The following is a 20,881-nucleotide window of genomic DNA, read 5'->3' as shown; positions in this document are numbered from 1 at the left end:
TCAAAATTGCTGGGATTTCTCATCACACCATTTTTGAATACACTCTGAAATGAAATTTGATTTTTAAAAAATGTGATAAAAAACCTCTGAAAATATAAAACTGTAGTGCTTTAGGTCTGCTGGCATTTCTTGATTTTTTAAAATTTTGGCAGGCTTCAAAAATGATGTCCATGGATGTCAGAGACTAATCATTATGTGTTTTCTCTCTCAAATTTGTAAGATACTAAACATGATCTCATGTTAATAATTAAAAACTGCACTTATGTATCAGCTATCAAATGCTGTTACATATGATCACAAGCAGTTTCAAAACCATTTTTCTGGGCCATGAGTTTTTTAGGTAAACTACATTATTCCTATACACCAATAGTGATCTCTTTGCCCAGGGTTGATCCTCATTTATCCAACAGGGTACAATCATGCCCAAAAGGAGGGCTTCAGCATGTCTGGGGGAAGCCTGCAGCTTTGTATAGCTACCAAAATCAAGCTTTAAAAAAGTAGGTGGTGATGGTGGGGAACCCAAACAGTCCAGTGTGGGCTGAGTTAGCCTAGTGGCCATGGAATGGTCACTGACTATTGAATGGCAGTGTGGGGAAGGGCATAGAGTATTTTGGAAAAGGACCTGACTGATTGCCAGGCAGAGCAATCCTATAGCTCCTGGAAAGCATCCAAAGGATTGCTCAGATTCCCAACGCCGAGCTCAGGAAACAGCTCCGACTTGCCTGTCATGCTATTGCAGCCAGCATGGAAATCGCTCCAACGTTGTAGCTGGACATCTGGGCTCAGATCCGCCCCCACCCACACCCTCCATTGGCATAGAAGGAATCACACCAGCTGCTTCTCTGAGGAGTCAAGAGAAAGGGTTTTCAGGGCATTCTGGGGGTGCATGAAAAGACTGGCTCTGCCACAATATGACCCCCCCCCCCCGTGAATCATTGCTGTTAGACTGTAAAAATTCGCCATTTATCTGCTTTGCAGGGCGGGAGTGGCATGCTGGCCACCTTCATTTGTGCTCTCTTCCCACCCTGCATAGAATATAGTCCAGGTCTGGAGGTTTACAGGCAGCCTCATTGGATTTTACTCTAAAACACTTGGCAGGTTTGTTGCAGCTCCCACTTGCCATACTCAAATGTGTCTAAGTATTGAGATTTCCCTCACCCCCTTAAAAATAGTCCAAAAGCGATTGCAGGAGTCTTCTGGTCTGCATCAGAACAGCATTACCCCAGTTGCACTGGCTGGGTGGGGCGGAGAGGCAGCTTTTAATCCTTCCCCTCCCACACCACATTCCTTCTGAAAATTCCCCCATATTCCCAATAGAAACTAATAGCAGCCATGGGGTGGGCTGGATTGCTCAGTCAGGTAACAGTGAGGGTGGATGAAGGGTTAACACCTTCCTGCTGTAGCTCAATCTGGACTGGGGACCCCTGAGACTGGGACTGGGGACCCCTGCTTTTGGGCAAAAAAAAAAAAAAAAAAAAGCAAAGGGAATCTCAAGCATTATTTAAAGCAAAACATCATCTGACCCTTAGAAGCTTCCCAGGGCAGGAGTTCTTTAATGCAGAGAAGCCTTGAGAAGCCACCTGGCCACTGCTGCCGTCTTTCCCCTACAGTAATCCTAGAAGCCGTGTGGGAATGCTGGGTGCTTCTCAGGACACAGTGGCTTTGCATGGTGATCCACAGCTCTGCTCTGTGTGGATTTGGCATGCACTTTAGAACACACGTCAGACTCCTCTACAATGTGCAGGTTCCCAGGACAGGCATGTGGAGGTTTCTCGGCTGATGTCAACATGGAAATGTCCCCTGAAGGTCACGACTGGTGCCAGCACCTGTCAAAGCTCACTGCTGAGGCCTTCCCTGGGAAACCCCCTGAAGGTTTGCTGTTCCTGTCTGAACAGCACCAGATGGCAGGGCTTAGCCATGCTTTCAATTTCTCAGAGTGCTCATACCTCATGTTTGCATGGGGGCATTGTGAAATCTAAAAGGGTTTTGGACCCAGAGCCTGCCAAAGGACACTCAGCCCAGGACCCCTTTCAGGCCTGAAGCTGGCTGTGCTAAAGGCCACCTCCCATATTGTCACATGTGAACTGCCTTTCATATCAACAACTGAATAATTCCAAAAAGATCAACTGTCAAATATTAAGGACTGAAACCAGACACCCGTGCAAATATCCATATGAGTGAGAGAAACATTTGACCACATCAACTTCTACCCAGGAGAACTCTGAGGCGAAACATTCAGCATAACCCTGTTCTCATTTTACAATTCATACCGGTTATCTATGTATTGCACAGAGGCTGGGGTGTGTTTAGTCACCTTCTGCCATGTCATGGAGATTTGTTCTGTGCCTTCACGCACTTGTCTTCAAGATGAAGCCATTTGTACGCTGCCCTTGGTGCTGGGAGTGAGCGCTGGGGGCAGACGGGCGTGGAGGTCACCAGCAGAAGGCTGCTGCGTGCGAAGCTTCTGAGACAGCCATGCTTGTATTTTTAGCTGCTCTAGATTCCCTTTGCTGTCATGGCTGGGATGTGATGCTCATTTTATTGCCACAGGGATATGCCTAGAATATCAGACTGCCTGGAAAGAAAGGAAAATCAGCCCATGCAGCACAGGCAGGACTCAATTTAGCTTTTGTGGCACCTATTGTCTACTTCCGCCGTTGAGGAAGCTATGAGAAAAATGGTTCTTCCTGTGCTGTTTTTCCAGGAAGCAAAGGGAAAGGAGTCCTGATTCACAGAGAATCTGAAATATGGTTCTGCAGGAGTATGTTCTGAAGTGCTCTTTAATTTCAAGCAGACCCTCAAGGCTGTGCTTGGTCTAGGAGGATGAAGTGAGCTCCACTTTTTACTATTTGGTCCATACATTTCCTAATTATTTCTGTACTGTATGATTCATCTTTCTTTACACTGAGGCAATAGTTTCTTTTCTGGAAAAGGAACACAACATTCTCTGCTCACATGCCATCCGTCCCTGGAAAGAACCCCATGCAATTTACACCACTGCTAAGTAAATTTTCTTAAAGCCCACCATATTCCATGGGGCTCATTCCCAGGTGGGTGAGTGTGCACAGAAGGGCCGTTCCACCCGTGAGGCAAGGCAAATTCCCTGCTTCAGGCAGTGGATCCCTCATGCCCCAGTGCCAACCTCGCTCTAAGTGGTGAAGCAGGACAGCGGCAGGCCAGCCGCTTGGGAGAGCCCTTTTGGCTAGACTCCCTGAAGAACTGAATTTGGCCCTTGCACTGAAAATGCCATCTAAGTGCTGTACTTTGAAGTAGGAGGAGAGGAAACAGACGTGCTGACACATTACTTCATATTTTGGCCTCACCTGCCCCCTCCCCTTCTTGCGCCCTGAAACACTCTTGGGATCTTGAAGAAAGAGCTGGTGTAATTCTTTCCATACCAGCTGTGGGTGAAGGGGGGAGCTGAGCATAGATGCTCAGTTACAAGATTGGAACAATTTCTGGACCACACAGGTGGCAATTTCCAAAATCCTATGGCAGTCTAGATACTGTTTAGAGGCCATAGGATTGCATGGTCCCTGTATTCTTAATCCTGAATTTCTTTTTCTTTTGTACTATAATTTTACACTTCTAAATTGCATCCTAATATATCAGTTTTAATTGTTGGGATCCACCCAAAGCACTTTGACTATTGAGAGGTATAGAAATGTAATAAATGCTTTTTAAAATAGAGAAAATATAAGCAAGTATATCTTTTCCTAATCCTTAAAATATATTTGCACTCCATTCAAAACCACTTTCAGTGTGAGCTAAGAGTATTGCCAGTGTGCAGGATGGAGAGCTCCTGAAGGTATCACACCTATTGCACACCTGTCTGTCCATCCAAACAAAGGCTAAGTCACAATGGCAGGAAGCAGACCTCTCAGAAATCTACTAGAATATTATTTCTTCAGAGGATTTTAGTCACAGTGGATTTAAATCTCCTGGATGTCAAGTCCACATTCAATTCTCAGTGGTGAAATAAACCCTAGGAGGCAGGGAGACGCTCTGTTTGCCCTCAGAGTGCATGACAGAAAGTGGTTGTCAGGCAGCAAAAGAAATGCATGGCCATTTACTGGAATCTTGTGAGGCACCATAAACAGACTCTTCGCTCTCTGAAAGAAATAATTCCAGATTGCACACCTGCAGGAGTGAGTAGAAAACAGAGGAAATAAAAGGAAGGTTGCATCTTTAGGCAGAGACCATCCAGAAACATTTTTCATTTATCTGTTGCATGTCTATAGAGTCTGTTAGACAAAACTATGGGAGCAGCTCATGGCAAGTATAACTTTAAAATACAGCATGTTAGAACATGATGCAAAACTTTAAAAGTTTGGAATTACAGTATAAAACCAAAGTAATTTTTTTAAAACCAACCAGCAGTGTAAAGACTTAAAATATAGATTTAATGCAGTAACAGGTTTAAAAACAGCAGATTGATAAATTTTAAAACAAAATAAATTTAAAGCCAATTTTTTCTGAGGAAGTAAGAAGGGCTTCATCTGCTGCTGAAAAATGACAGTGTGGGAGGCTTCTCTGAAATGCTCATTCCACATTTGGGGAATCACAACAGAAAAAGCCCTTTCTGTTTTGTGGGGGGCACGCAGAGAAGGGCCTCCGGATAATCTCGGAGCCTGGACAGGTAAGTCAGGCAGATATGGTGATGCTGACTTCGTGGTAGAAACACTCTGTTGATTACTTTCCTGCCGTATTTACAGCTCCTACTCACATTTCACACTGAGTCAGTGATAATGCAACAAACCTCTGCTCATAAAAAAGAGAACATAAAGAGCACTGCTTTTAAGAAATTCCTTGAAGCAGTTCTCTCTTCCCCCTTCCTTGACACCTTTTGTTCATTTCTGTCTTTGATTCTTTGATTTTATTATTCATTGTAATAAAATAGTAATGCATATTGTCTGTCTTGGATATCTACCCTTTTAAGAGTTCTCTGCGGAAAGCCTGCAGATGGTATCTTTAAGACATTTATTCACCCTGTGCATTTTGTAACAATGAATCCTTGATTTAGGTTGCACATATATGTGAGTTTAAATCTCATTCAACACACTGCAATTTACTTCTGAGTAGACAATGATAGGATTATGCTATTAGACATAGTATAGTGAGTGAGTATACAGGGTTGGCTTTTGTAACATATGCCCATCATCTAGCTCCGTATTTTTTCTCCCTTCGCTCCCCCTCCCCTCTTTTGTTTTACTAGTCTGTCTGAATCATAAATAGCCAAGACGGACTCATTTCCAGATTTTGAAAAAGACTATTAAACCATTGGTAGCACTGTTTTCTTCTAAATCCTGCACAAGAGAGTGTACAATCTGCATTTCCTGTAATTGGAACAGTGAGGATTTTTTGTGTTTACGTCTAGACTGCACAAAACCCCTTCGTTTTAGTTTTTGAAATCCCTCTTGATAATTTTCTCACTCTGGCTGTTTCCAAACAGCAGGTTCCCTTGATGCTGTTTGTGCAGCTTTGCGGTAAACCAGCAATGCAGGGAGTAATTAGAATACTGAAAGCAGTACCTGAACAAATCACATATTGCAGAGTGTTTTGTGTGTACAATAATCCCTCATTTGGACTATGCCACCTGTGATTCCCCTGCAGATCTCCCAACTGCAGTGAGAAATTGACAAAGGGACTAGTAAGGAAAATACAGCTATTTCACCAGACCCACCAGCAACATGTACTGAAACTAAATAGATCCTGGCAGGATTCAATACAAACTTTGGTAGTGGATTTCAGCCACTTAAAATGATGCTGATGCTGATGATGCTATTATGGTGCAGTGATTTGGCACACCACCGTAAGAACCAGTGTGACATGGTGGACTGAGCCTCAGAAGATCCAGGTGCCAGTTCCCACTTGGCCATGAAGTTCATCCATGATTTTGGGTCAGTACTTGACTCTCAGTTCAAATCTACCTTGCAGAGTTACTGTGAGGATAAAATGGCAAGGAGGTTGACCCAGGGTTCCTTGCAAGGAGGGAGAAGATGGTACATGAAAGTAACAATAATAAAAATAATAACAGGGATCAGGCAAGCACATGCACCTCTGAATGGAACGGAAGGAGTCTGAAAACCCTTAACGGGATCAAATCATGCCAAAAGATGTACACCTTTTGCATGTTTCCACCAGTTAACAATGCATCCCGGCCTCACCTCTCCTCAGATGGAGGGAGGTCAATCAAGCACCGGCTGAAATGGAAGGCCTTGAGCTGCCTCTTGCCTTGGGACTGCAGGGAGAGCGACCAGGGAGAGGGGGATTCCGCCTGCTGCTCTCAGCTGGGCCTGCGTGGGTAGCTCCATCCCTTTGTGAGCACAGATGATGTCATCTGCAGTCTCGTTCTCCCCCCCTCCCCGCTCCCTTAAGGGGGAGGGGGAAAGTCATTAAGCCTGCAGTAAGAGCTGATTCAGGCCACTGGGGTTTAGTCCTCTCAGAAAATGTGCTTGGGAGGGATGATGGAGGAGAGACGGCCGAGAATGCCCACTGCTGACCTGCTGAATTATGACTTTAATGCAGTCGCTTTAATAACTTGCCGTAGCTCCAACCACCAGATGCAATTTATGGCAGAGCAGGCGCCCAAGCGTTTCCCTTTCACTAAAGACTAAGCAGATCTCTGATTGCTCCCCCCGCTCCGCAGCCCATCACTTCTCCCTGCTTGCTCTGCTAATGGAAAACATGTTATGGGCCTGTGCGATTTTTCTTCCCCCAAGCCTCACTTTCAGGAAATGGTGGAAAATGAGAGACTAGAGCAGCCACAGAACAAAAAACTCCTCCTCCTTCCTCTTCTAGGCCCCATCCAGGAAATCTGTATGGCACCCTCACCTCCAGTCTCTCTCTGGCACCTTTAAAATCTTGCCTGAGCAAAGACAGAGGGAAACGAGGGGAAATGAGCGCATGCTCCCAATGTCTGAGTTGGACCCATTGCAACAGTGTGCACCCCGCATTTCAGGGAACCACGATGATGTGGTGATGACACCCAGGACTGGCCCCTGTGCGGGACCCAGTAGAGGCAAATGCACTCAAGCCCGGAGAGGGCTGTTTCACATCCTGTTGGTAGGGACCCAACAAATGGTTTGGTGGGTTATCAGATCATAAGTCAGGAGCACATGTGCCCTACTTGATTGAGGACAGTCCTCAGTTTGAAAGTGTCCTCTGTCTAACGTGCTATCCTGCCCATGGCCAGTTTAAGGATAAGCCATCAGCAGGGATAGCAAGGGGGGTCATCCACAGGAAGCACCTGGACCAGAAATATGGCTTACCGGATCTCAGTCTTCCCCATTTTGGTCAGATGGAGATATTTTAATTTAAACTCTGGTTATTATTTCTAAGTGTGTTTGTATTGCTACTTGTTTTTCCTTTTTTTTTGGTTAGTGATGTACTTCCCGTTTTTCAGCCATGTGCAGTGGCCACCTTAGACAATATTTGTACTAAACAGCCAGTTTTCACTAAAGGAGAGAATTTAGCAAAAGCTAAAAACTGTTAGCCAAAAAAAGGTGCATGTATTGAGGAAGAATACATATGTTTACGTTGTACTCCTCTGTTTCTTTCCCTGAAAGTGTTCCATCAGCAACTGGTCCGTGAACAATAGCATCTTTGAAAGGACTCTTTAAATGATGCTATAAACCCTTAGGACTGGTCTGAATGTTGTGAGTCAGGTCTCTTCTGTTGCAACAGATACAGTTTCTTAATGACCATGCTAGAGAATCTGGGTAGTTGTAAGTAGGAAACCCCTCAAATAATACCTGGTGTCTTGTTCTATTAGGAAAACATTTTCCTTCAACACTGAATTTATCAGATTATTGTATAACATACAGCACAACTTAGTAAAGAGTGATGGGATATACGACCATGTGCCATTTCTTAAAGACAGCCACCAACTAACTTATGTTTCACCTCTGTAAGGATTTGAACCAATGCCTAGAATTAATTGACTTCACAATGTCAAAATAATGATCCTGATCAACTCTAGTTTTGATTCCTGCCTCTCAGAGGGAAATATGCCTCAAGGTGTCAGTTCCTCATGCAAGACTGGTGATCATACCTTTCAGTGTTCTGAGGTACAGAGTGGGTATGCAATGAACATACATCTTATGACATTCCTCACCTACATCCCCCCTCTTCTTCTGTTTTTGCTGTTGCCAGTAGAATTTTAATTTTGTCCAACAGCAAAATGGGTAGGAACTGAGAAGAAATTCAACAGTTCCACTCTCACTTGGAGCATTTTAGCTTCAAATGCTCCAAGTAAAATGCAGCCTATGACTGCATTCAGAAAGCACAATAAACTGAGTTATTGATGCACAAATTAACATATTGTCTGAACCTAGCAATGCTAACAAGCCATAGTTCGACAGCCATGAACAACCTACAGAGGGATTTCATTGTTTAGTGTTGGGTTGCAAACTGGGTGTTGCTCACCATGGTTTAATTTCTCAGCTGGGTTCAAACTACATGATAACTCACATTTCAACAACAGTCCATGGTTCAGCAACAACCCCTACTCAACCTTTGGGTGTGGGTTATAATGTTCTCTGAATCCAGTCATTGTATTTCTTCTCGAGTTTAGAGGTGCAAGTCCATCTCTGAGAGAAGACTCTGTGCCCCTAAATACAGTCCTGCTGCAGTTCAGAAAGCTGGAGCCCATTGTGGCTTGTAAGTCCACAGTATAGCTTCATTTATCCATATGGACAGGGAGAATTAAAAACCTCTTCAGAAACACAGCCATTCAGATAAATGGGGTTTGCCCAGGAGACAAGCAGCTTTTTCAGGCATTTAGCTCATTGAAACCACTGCTGCATACATTCATATGCTTTGTGTGTGTCCACCCACACATTTGAGGCATGACCCACTGAGGGCTTTGCCATTGAAAGCTTATTGAATTGAGAATCTCAGAGCTGTAGAATACAATTCCATGGCTGCACATGATGCTTGAAACACATCTACATATTTCTGTGGATTGATGGCCTGCCATGCCCCACCCCTGTGTCTGGTGGAAAGGTACCATTCTGCTTCTGAATCAGCTTCAGAACAAAGCCATGACACCAATCAGCTTTCTCTCTATTTTACAGATGTGTAAAAATTCACACTGTCATAATGGGGCAACAATATGGTATGAATAGATTCAGAAGTGTCCAATTTTGCAAGGGTTTCTGAAGATTTTTGTGCTTTAAAAGCTCTTGTTTGAAGCTCCTGGTGACTTTTGAATGGCTCTGTTGAAAAATAAAAATAAAAAACATGCCTGCACCAGAGGTGGGGAGCGGGAAGTGTTTTCATTGCAGCATAAATATATGGGCTGTAAAGCCTGTGATTCAGAAAATTCGCCTGCAATATTCCCCTCAGCTGTTGCCATAGGTAACCAGCCTCTGCAAAACACTATTTACTCTGGAATGCAAGGAGACTTGGAGCTCAGCAAGGGCATAGTGGTTAACCCCTTCCTAGCAAAAGAACTCATACTAATGCAGAGGCTTGAGCAAGAACAAAAGAAACCATTGCAGTTATGTAAGGCTCTTGACTTTTATTTTCCTGGCAGGGGGCCTGCGCCTTTACCAGCTACATGACAGACAGAAACTCAGCAGGGTGCACCCTTTTCTAGTCCTTGAATTTCACTGCTGAGAAGAAGCTTCAGCTGTTGGAGTCTGACATGTGGCATAGTTCCTAAAGGCACAGGAGCCTTGCTCAAACGAAAGAGAATGCAACCATGGCTGGCAATGGACATTTCACATGCGGCTTTTAAGGGTTCCACAAATCTGCTTCATATTTGCCAGCTAACCAGAAAAGCATCAGTCTAGCTGAATTATCAGGTGGCTGTTTTCACAGCATAAGATGAAAACAGGGTCACCTGCCTATTGTTGCAGATTGTGAAAGGCAGAGTCCAACACTGGTCACTGTTTTGCTGTACAAACCACAATAAAAATGTCTGCCAAGAAAAATGGACTCTTTAAGGCCAGATTGTCCATGTATAATCCTGGGCCTGTCAAATCTGTCTTTTCCTTTCGCTCTGCTCTTGTCCTTGCTTCACCTTCTTGCACTGTGGCCAATACATTAGTCCAAGCTACTCTGAGTATTTACTGCGAGTGCCAAATCAGAATGCTCCAGAATCAGCTTGAGACTCAGAGGGGCCAGAGGCCTAAAATCCAGATAGAGCCATTTGTGGCGGTAAACATGCTTAAAATGATTACCACTGGCAATTTGCTGCCTTTAACGGTATCCCCGGATCTGTGACAGGAAGCAAGCAGCCTCTTTCTGCCCAGCCATAGGGCTGGCTAGTTTGAGCCCATCCATTAACTGGTGTAAGTTAAACTGGAAGAGCTGTGATGCCATCAGTTGCAGAGCACCCACTAGACACGTACATACACATGAGCTGGCTGGGGGATGCTGGAAATTGTAGTCCAACACATCTGGAGATCACCAGCTTGGGCGAGTCTGGGTTACAATGTCAGGCTTGCATCAGGAAGCCTAGATTAAAACAAAATCTTCCCTTGAGTCACTGGCTGTTCTCTGGCCAGTCCCTACCCTTCAGCTGGCCTACCTCTTAGGCATGTTGTACATTACTCAGAATGCCTTAAAGGAAGAGCAGGATTAAAAAAAATAGATTAATTTTCTAAACACGAGGGTAACACTGCTGTACAACTATATATAATGGTACGATTTAAAAAAAACAAAACATGCCAGCCACTGTGTGCCAACACGCTCACAGCCCTCTGCAATGCGCACGGCTGTCTCTCTTCCAGCTCCAAACGGTTGGCACCGAGTCTGTTTTTAATCACGCCTGTAAAATGCCACATCCTTTGGCAGCTGGCACCAGCACAACCTCAGCCAACAAACGCGCACTTCAGCAAGGGGAAGCCTTGGACAGAGACTTTTAACATGGCCGACCTCTTCAGGTAACAAGGCGCTTTGGCGAATGCGGCGTTTTTTCCGAGGTCTCTATTCGCCAGCTGAGGCTCTTTCGTTGCTCTGCTGGCTCCCGGGAGCGAGAGGGAAGCCTTCAAAGAGCTTAGCTGCAATTATTGCTGACTCACTGGGACAGGTGTGATTCATTAGCCGCGCCCTGGGGCCGCTTCTTTCCTCCTGACCTTACCTCTCGCTTGTTCTTTTTTTACACCTGCAGCTCAAGATTCCCGTCTGCAAAGAATGTGCATGTTACTCGGGGAGGGCTCAGAGTGCCTGTCAGGCTTCCTGCACGGAGAGAGAGGACTGCTTGGCCCGTGCAGCTTTTGCAGGCTGAGCATTTGGCCTGCAGAAGTGGCATACATATTAAATAGGCTTCCCTCTGGACTGCTTCTCATTATCGTCTTGCCCATGTCAGGTGGCTTATTTTCTTCTTGCAGACAATGACCATCAGTCATGCTCTCGGATGCTCAGGCTGCTCAGGTTGCAACCGTTGGGACACTACCTTTACCAACGAGGCAGGAGACTCCGCAGGCTCACGCTTCCCTCCCTGGGTCGCTGCCTGGCAACGCGCACCGTGCTCCTGCATCCCATGACAGGTGATCCTGGCTTCACCATAAGGCAGTGAAGCAGCAGCCTCATGAGGCAGGTGGAGTTCCTCAGGGGCCTGTTCTGTCCCCCACACTATTCAGTATCTCTGTGAAACTGCTGTGGGGGGGGGGGGGATCATCTGGAGTGCATTGCCATCGGTCCGCTGATGACACACAGCTCTCTTTCTCATTTTCAGTGTCAGCAGGTGAGGCTGTTAAACCGGTGTCTGGCTACAAGGACAGATTGGAAGAGGGCTAATGAAAGGACACTCAGTCCAGACAAGATTCAGGTGCTGTTGGTGGGTGGTTCCTCTGACCAGATGGGTGGTGTGCAACCTGTTCTAGATGGGGTGCACTCCCCTTGAAGGAGCAGCTTTGTAGCTTGGGGTGCTCCTTGATCCAATGGCAGTTGAAGTTCAGGTGGTCTTAGTGGGTTGGAGTGCCTTCTACTAGCTTCATCTCGTGGCTCAGTTATTTATTTATTTAAGATATTTGTATACCGTCCTTTGAGAGAGCCTCAGGACGGGTTACACAAATAAAATTCCAATACATAACAGTATAGCATAAATTAACGACCCACTCTGGCTGCAATTAAAATATGGTACTAAAATTCAATATTAAAACTTGTTAAAATATTGATTAAATAAAACGGTCTTAACCTGGCACCGAAAAACATAATGATGGCACCAGATGGACCTCTCTTGGGAGCACATTCCATAGATGGAGCGCCACCACAGAGAAGGCCCTCCTCCTTTGCTTTATGGCATTTTATGATATTTTTGCCACTTCTGCCAGTTATCTCCTTATCTGGACAGGGATAAGCCTTAAGCCTGGTTTTAGTAACCTATGCTCTGATAAACTCTAAGTTAGGTTACTGTAATGCATTCTACATGGGGCTGCCCTTGAAGATTGCTCAGAAGCTGTGGTTCACGTGGAATGCAGCAGACAGATGAATATTGGGACCTGTACATCTAAAGACCAGTTCTACCCCACTTGCTTGGGTTGCCTGGCCCAGTTCAAATGTTGGTTTATTCTATAAGGCTTATACTGCTAGGGACCACAATACTTGGAGAAACACCTATCTCAGCTGCAACCTGAACATCACTTAACATCTACAGCCTCCCTTCAAGTGCTAACTCCAAGGGAGGTTTGGAGAATAGCAACAAGAAGGAGGGTCTTTTCTGTGCCCCCCCCCCCAATCTATGGAACGACCTCCCCACTGTGACTTGCTGGGCACCAACATTGTGATCTTTTCAGTGCCAAGTTAACCTTTCTACCAAGGTTTTAAAAGATAGACTTGGATGAACAGGAATTTTAGGGGGTCACCCATACCAGGTGTTTTTCTCTTATATAATTATTTTTAACTGCATTTTTTGCTGTTCCTAATTTCTTTCTTTCTTTCTTTCTTTCTTTCTTTCTTTCTTTCTTTCTTTCTTTCTTTCTTTCTTTCTTTCTAGAAGGTTTTATGGCATTTTATGATATTTTTGCCACTTCTGCCAGTCTAACCAGTTAACTTCTGCACATGGAAGGAGAGATGGAGCTGGCCACCATCTTGTCCTTTGACTCAGGCCACAAACTGTCCTGGGCTGACCTTGGTGAACAAGGCTCTTAGTTCCAGCAGTACCCCCAGTCTTGCTTTCAGCAGGAAGTGGGGTGAGCCATCCCTCTTCACAGCAGCCTACTGAGCCAGAGCACCTCAAATCAAAGTCCTTTTCTGCAGGGAAACTCTCAACACTTGCTTGAAGGTAGTGGTGGCTGTTGTGCTCAACAGATGGGTTACACCCAAACCGCAACAACGAAAACTATCCCAGTGCATTTTTTAGAGTGCTGTTATCACAAAAGAGCACTGGGGCCCCTGTTGTTAATCTCTCGTCTAGCTTGAAAAAGCCACCAGTACTGCAGTGAAATTCTGCTTCACAGCTCATGTAAGAAAAGCCTTGAGATAGTTGTCTTTTTTTTTGCACCCTCATATTTCCTGTTGTGTTTTCTCACTATCTACAGGCAGATGTCATTGAGTGCTAAATCTGTACATAATACTAGAGCTTCCCCATCAGGTGTACCTCAAAATAGAGTCTTGTCTTGCTTCTTGGGAAATGAAGTGATGCTTTAGATCAAGCAGATAAATTGTGCACCTGCCTTCTGAGCATGTAGCATTCAGGCAGGGAACATGTGCATCTCTACCATGAGTTTTGTGCCTAGGCTGTCTTATCGAAGATATCTGGCTCATATGTTTGCTCTGCAAACATGTAAATGTGCAGAAGTGGATGTGTGTGTGTTACTCCTGGATCTTTTCATTTTCATTCCCTGGTTTTCATGCCTCATTCTTACACCTACCCACATACCTCTTTGATTTATGTCAAGTGCAGATGTCTTTGGGGAATATCGAACATGACACTACTACTAGTGTAAATGATGTTGAGCTAGTGTAAGTTACTTGCACTAGAAGTGCAAGACCATTAGAATGTGTTGTGCAATGGGTTTCCCTGGAAAACTCAACACACTGGCATATACTACTGGCTTCGCACTGGAAAGAGTTGATGCCATCACCATGGCATTTACACTAGCAATTGTGTTCCACTGGATACTGCCCTTTCTCTTATCAAAATAAGAAGGCTAACCACGACCATTTGCAAATAAAATTGGCCATTTCAATCTGAAAATGAAGATGGGGACTGTAAAAAGATGCATAGGTAAGGTCAGTCTTTTTGTCCCCAGAAAAGCCACTTTTCAACCTTTTTCTCCAGCATTCCCAGAATTCTGTCACACTCTAGTGGCTGGTCAGAAACTAGTGAGAAGGAATTCCAGTCCAACTGGATTATGATGAGAGGCTGTCGATGATGAGAAAACAAATTCAGAAACAGCCATCACATGGCCCAAGCAAGTGGTCATTTCTTGGTCGGAAAGACTATGACTTGCTCTTCATCTTGTGTCGCTTGCTGTCCTGCCATGCTGCTAAGCAAGAAGGAAACGTTACCTGCCTGATCTGTTTCTTTGGATGTCATTCAGAATGGCTGTCCTGCCTGGCTCCTCCTTTCTCAGACACTAACCTACCCTCACCCTGGTTGCGCTGTCTTCCTCCTTCCTAGGCTGGAATCACACCGTGATTCCACCCAGTCAAGAATCACATAGAAAACTTGATGACATCACAATGTATGTTTGTGTTAGGAGAGCCACCTGGCAGGCCAGAGAAGTATCTGCAGCCCCTTTTAGGCCCAGAGTTACAGGACTGGGCAGGAAATGTATTGCTTATTGGTTGATCAAATCACCCCCCTGTTCAGCAGGCGCCCAGGGTGATGTGCAATATAAACATTACACTTTCTGATAAAGTGTAAACAAATAAAGGAATGAAATCATTAGCAATTAGGCAATCTCTCTTCCTTGCTCTGATAGGACAGCAAGACCGGGCAGGGAATTTTCCCACCCAGAAAAACATTGGATGCTAAGGCAGCCAAAAGCACAATTTCTCTTAAACTGGAAAAGAGGATTTCAAAATCTTGGTTCCTGTGGCAGAAAACAGAGAGTGAGGGAGAGAACCCTAGTCGGGCATCAAAGGGTTACTGGCGGTAAAGCTGCATTCTCTGGAGGCAGGCAGGCAAAAGTGAATGTGAGACAGTGAGGTCAGCATTACCTTCCATTGCGAGGGCCCCTGGCTTGACAATGTCAACATTCCAGTACATTCCAGCCTTCCACAATAAGAGCCTTCATTGCTCGTATTTCCTGACTCCCTTCAGATTAAAGCATCTGAAGTTAAATATATATACAGCCTGGCACGTAACACGCTGCTCTAGAAATAGATGGATGGGAAGCTGTCTGCAGCTGTTGCTGCATAACACTCGTTATCTGTGTCAGGCTCATCAGCCAGAAAGGCATGTGGGGAGTGGGGGATGGGAAACAGAGGATGTGCACTCCAGGAGACAGGTCACCAGGACGCACTGCCAGTGGGACTGGTGCCCGATTGTGTGCTGCCAATACCCTGATGCTGAAAGTTACCTGAAAAGAGGAATGGACAGATAAACATGAACAGTGTTAGGAAATGGAAGCTGTAAATGCCCCAAGTCTAGATAACCAATGTTACTTGCCTAGTCTGTTTCTGGGTCTGATTCATAGTGTTGATTGTAGCCTTTCAAGTTCTTAATAGTGGGTACCATAAGGACAGGCCTCTTCAAGATGTCCCTGCCAAAGTGCTCTGTTCACCTTCAGAGGCCCCGATCCTGATTCCCTGGCCATGTGCGGCCCATCAGCTGTCGAGGAGGAGTAGCACCTTTTTAATTGTGGCACCAGCCCCATGGAATGGCCTCTTGGTTCAGATTCCCCAAGCTCTGATCATCTCTGTTTGCCTCAAACCTTGCTCTTTGGAAAGTCCTTCAGCTGATTTCCCCCCTCCTTGTTATGAATATGTTAAGGCAACTTCACTTTCTCCGAGTCTGAAGTATAAGTGTGGGGGTGGGGGCAGGAATCATGAATTCCTGGTTTTGGACATTCTGGGGGGTTGGTTTTGATACTGACATTTTCTGATGCTTGTTTGATGCATTTTGTAGATTTTGAGCTGATGAGCAATGGTTCTTTATCTCTGAACTGGAAGTCGCAGGACAGTGCTTGAAATAGAGGACTTCTTCAAACAGAGGACTGCCCTCTGTAGAAGACATGGCAGTCCTGCTTCACACTGCGCCAGAAGGCCATCCAAAAGGAGCTAAGGCAGAACTCCAAACTCTGGGTGTGGCCACTGGGGGTGTGTGCAGAACCGATATCTCTATTGTCTATATGCATTTGTATTTCTAGTGCTTTTGAGTGTTCAAAGCACTTCACATGTATTATCTTGTAATCTTTACAACATCCCTGTTAACAAAGTATATATGGAGTGGTGAGTGAGGTCTGAATCTACCTTGCTGTTAATTGTGGCGGGACGTGGGTCCTAAAACCCAGGACTTTCTGTTCCACCATTTAGTCTCTTAGGCAGGGTAACCCATAGTTTAGGAGGACAGGTCTATCAGCAACTCAGCCATGATAACCAAGCACAGAACCATTCGGTTCGCAGGAAGTATACCACTGACATTGATCTGGGTAAGAGCGCTCTCCTTTTCAAAGGCTCTGACCAGCTGCTGTTGAAGAGAGAAATGCTGGACTGTGTGCGTCTATTCCTATCCTTAAGCAGAGTCTGACAGTTGCTTTAGGTGGCAGATGCTGGGGTAGGAAGGCAGTGTCAGGAAATGACAGTGACTTAGGAGAGAGCTGGTGTGCTGTGCAGCCTGCCCAATGCATTGCAAGTGAGCCTATTGCTCCCAGATGTGGCAGTGGATGGTTGTGTCTCCCTTGTGGGAGAAAGTTTCAGCTACAGGCACAGTTATGTGCATTGGGCAGAGGTGGGGGTGATACCTGCGTGTCCTTGCCTTGGGCAGCAAAATGCATCAGACCAAGTCTGGCCTCCCTCTGGTGCAATTTTTAAATCAAGGAAGGGATGCAGACATAACCCATAACAATGGTTCAGATCGCTCTTATCATTTTGGAGATGCAGGCTTTTAAAGCTCTGGTGCTAGTGTGTGACTGTGTGCGGTTTGGGGCTGTCTGGTCTGATACGGAACACATTATAAATAGGCTGTGTTTGCACATTGCCACTTCTGGGCGTGGACTGTGCTGCTGATGTGATGTTTCTAAAGCGGGGGCGGAGGGGAAGTATCAGCTGGGGCCAAAGGCAGGAAAAGTATGGGTGTTTTCTAGAGTGTGTGCTCATCCCCTCAGGGCAATGCTGAAGTGCAGCCAGAACAGAGGTCCGGCCAGGGTCCTGCATCCACTGAATGTACACCCTGAAATTTGCCCTGGAATCCTGAGCAATGCACAGGGGTCCCCTGTTAGACATCTGGCAGGAGGCCATTGCAAAAAGGCTTCTTTGATGGAGAAAGGCTGGAAATAAAACTGTGCTAGAGCAGATGTCTCAAAATAAATAGCTAAAACACATCTGACATGTTCATACAGTTCTTCTCACAAGGTGCTCCTCCTCATACATTCTTCTCCTGGGCTCTCTTGTTTTTCCTTCTCTTTTCAGCTGGTGTTGTTGAAGGCTTTGATCTCATGAATTCCTGTGGGCAGCTCTCGGCTGAGCCGCTCTACCCTTCACATGGCCCCTCACTGAAAGAACTCAAAACCCTTCGAAAGCGACAGAGAGGTGGAAGGCAGGGCAGGGAAAAAAATAGCCTACTCCGTCAAAGCAGCTGTGTCTTCCCCCTGAAGGTACACCGAGGCGAGGCGAGGCGAGGCGAGGCGGTGCGGGCGGGGGAGGGGGCGGAGCTTGTGGACAAGTTTAGATTGTAAAACGCTAATCGGGAGCTGGAAGAGGTGAGGCCAGGAGCAGTTTAATGTAGGATAAAAATGCAAACTCCTTAAATCTCTTAGCGCTTGGCTTAACCTTGCCTTGACTCTGCAAAGAGCACTAAGGAAGGATGAGCTTGTATTAGAAACAGGAATCTCTCCCCCACCCCCCCGCACACCCCGCCAACCGGGCAAGCCAGCACCGCTGATGCACAGAGCAGCGCAAAGTAAATCTTCCATATTGATTTCTGGCTGCGAAGGGTGGGGCCGGCGTGCTTGCCGTCCTCCCTCCCTCGCTCTTCCATTAATTTAAGTGCGACTAAGACACTGGGATGGCTCCAAAATGCTCTTTGGCTGAGTGCGCTTACTTCCTTTACCCTGGATTTAGTGCGGTCCCTTGCCACTGGTAATTCCGTATGAAAGCAGATTTATGGCAGGCCGCGCTCCTCCGTGCTGCTCGCCAGCTTCCTCCGCTCGAAAAAGAGAGGCCTGGGCTGGCACACGGCACCCTTTGAAGCAGCGCCATCCGGACGCGTCTAGTTCTGACTCGCTTGCCAAGGGAATGCCCTCCCCCATCCTCACATATTGCAGAAAATCCTGGGTGCCGCAGAGGGCTGGCCAGGATGATGCAAGTGATTTAGGATGCCTGCATTGGCCCTTAAATTCTCTCTCAATCTCTCTCTCTCGCCCCCTCTCTGGAGGCATTCCCTGGGGGGGGGGGAGCGGGGGGCGGGCAGAACAGCCGTCATTCTCTCTCCGGGGTTGAGGGTCACAGATAGAATTTCCTGTAAAAGGGGGAAAGAGGACTGACATACGGGGTCCTGAGGCCCCAGCCATTGCACTCAGCCTTAATCCTCCGGATCAGTGTGTCCTTGCAGTTAGAATGCTGGGACAGAACTGGACAGGCTCGGGCCTCTCCCTGGGTGGTCTTATCTCAATCAGACCCACCTCACAGGGTTGTTTTGAGGATAAAAGGAAAGACGTGGACTCTTCCCAGAATTCCTTGAAGAAAGAAAGAGATAAAAGGGTAGCAAATAATACGAGTCAATAGGCAGAGTATAGATTCAGAGTGTTGCTGGATGGGACTTTTATGGGAGCATCCCTTACCTCATTCCTGGAATTTTATGGGGAGCCTAGATATTGTCTTCATTTCATAGCCTGCCTGTTTTTTGCCTTGCTTCTTCCATCATTTTGTGCACCCCCCGCCTGCCCAAAAAAAGAAGGAAATCAAGTCAGAATAGCTACTCAATATGTTTTGAGACCTCTCAGGCCCCCTGCTTCTTTCATGTGGCCACATCATTCTGTGAGTGTTCATTTATTTCATCACAGAAACACAGAAATGGAGCAAGTTAGAAGGGGTCTCCTGGGCCATCTAGTCTGACCCCTGGCTCCTGCCAGCTCCACTCATGACATGCTTACCCTTAAACACCCTCAGCACTGGGACTTCAACCACCTCCTGTGGGAGCCCATTCCATGCCCTCGGGGTCCTAACTGTCAGGAAGTCCTTCCTGGCATCCAAATTGAGCCTTGGCTCCCTGAGTTTTGCTCCACTGGACTGTGTCCTGCCCTCCACCGCAGGGGGAAAATGGTCACAACCCACCTCTGTGTGACACTCCCTCACATTCCATCATCATCACTGTTACATTTAGAGCCTACCTAAATTGCAAGGAATGCAAGGCAGCTTACATGCACCCTTCCTCTCCATTTACCTTCACAGCAACCCTGTGAGGCAGGTTAAGCTGAGGGAGAGTGATTGGCCCAAGGTCACCCAGTGAGATTCATAGTTGAGTGGGGACTAGAACCTGGATCTTCTGGGTTCTCAGCCCCACGTTCTAACCACCATACCACACAAGAGAGGATGGGCAGAAGGTAAATCAGGATCTGTTAGAAGATTTTGTGATTTCCAGTAAAGGTTTCTGACTCGTAAGTGCTTAACAATAGCAGCCACATATTTCTTCCCTTCTGAATGAGGCTGATGAAATGAAGAAAAGTTGGGTTAACCAGAAGTGAACTTTTATTGTATTAGTAACATATTCCACTTAATGTTAAAAATCTCCAAACAGTTCACATACCAATACTGAAATCCACCTTTAAATAAAAACAGTAATAAAATCCATCCCAGCTTCAACAAAACCAATAGGTTACAAATATGCTATTAGAAACAATGTAGAGTACAGACCAATGGAGATATGCATAACCCTCCAAACCTGGATGGTTATGGGCATCCTATGTAGACCAGGGCAAGCTTGGAGGCTCAGGTAACCTCCGCACTCTTGCCCTGCAAAACAGCTGGATGACTGATTTCAGCTCTTGAACTACAGTGCTCCAGAGAAGAAGGGAAGGAGGCTGTAGCACTACCAGGATACAGGGTATTCTAGCAGCACTAGTCTGCTCTTCTTCCCCCACCCCCCAGAACATCCCCTAATCACCTTTTCCAAGGTTGCTTTTGTGACCTCAGAGAGGCAGCTGGCACAGTTCTTGCTGTACCAGCTGTAGGGGGAGGAGGACCAAGTGTGGCTCCCCACTTCTGTGATCAGAGTGCTTTTTCAGCCTTGGAGCAGGGAATCTGAAAAAATCCTGTGGCCATCTGGACCCTTTCTAGGAGCCATAGGATTGCACTGTTAAACACTATAATAGCAATATATCAACAGTGCAAAAAGCAGTAAAGAGCAGCAGCAAATGATCATCTGCAATGATGTACAATGATGTATCTCTTTACAGAATACTGGAAGCAAAGAAGATGACTTGATTCCCCAAGGATCATACAACTGAAAGCTATTATTTCCTATTTCCTATCAATAGAAGACATTGTATAAAAGTAAAGTTTGGCATCTCGGGAGTGCCATGCCTGAGATAAACAGCCTTCCTTTTCTTTTCTTTTTCTTTTTTCTGTTTTGCGACTGGAAAAAGATTGTGTGCATCCCCTAACAGAATTTATATGTCTATCAAGGGCTCCCTTGAAGGCCCCATGCACAAAAACATTGAATGGAGCAAAAGAAGTGGCGTTCTGGGGCTAGCTTAACCAAAGGTGGATTTCACACATGAAATCAGCAGATAGAGGAAGGTGAATAAAAAGACTGCATGACCCA

At 45.8% G+C, this 20,881-nt stretch overlaps 1 long non-coding RNA gene across 2 annotated transcripts in view; it reads left to right on the top strand.

Annotated features, from left to right (window-relative positions):
• LOC123026605 overlaps positions 1-20,655 on the top strand; it is a 42,912-nt gene extending 22,257 nt beyond the window's left edge. Inside the window, exons 1-3 of one of the 2 annotated variants that reach the window (XR_006415333.1) lie at positions 16,036-16,218; positions 17,530-17,714; positions 20,514-20,655. This is a non-coding gene — a long non-coding RNA (uncharacterized LOC123026605). Of the gene's footprint in view, positions 1-16,035; positions 16,219-17,529; positions 17,715-20,513 lie in introns of those variants that run through there. The other variant, XR_006415331.1, reaches the window with a different exon arrangement.
• The last annotated feature ends 226 nt before the right edge of the window (positions 20,656-20,881 follow it).

The sequence above is a fragment of the Varanus komodoensis genome, unplaced genomic scaffold (genome assembly GCF_004798865.1).
Source record: "Varanus komodoensis strain SLA01 unplaced genomic scaffold, ASM479886v1 scaffold3, whole genome shotgun sequence".
Taxonomy (NCBI): domain Eukaryota; kingdom Metazoa; phylum Chordata; class Lepidosauria; order Squamata; family Varanidae; genus Varanus; species Varanus komodoensis.
The sequence above is the reverse complement of the archived record's forward strand: the minus strand, read 5'-3'. Positions and strand labels throughout refer to the sequence as shown.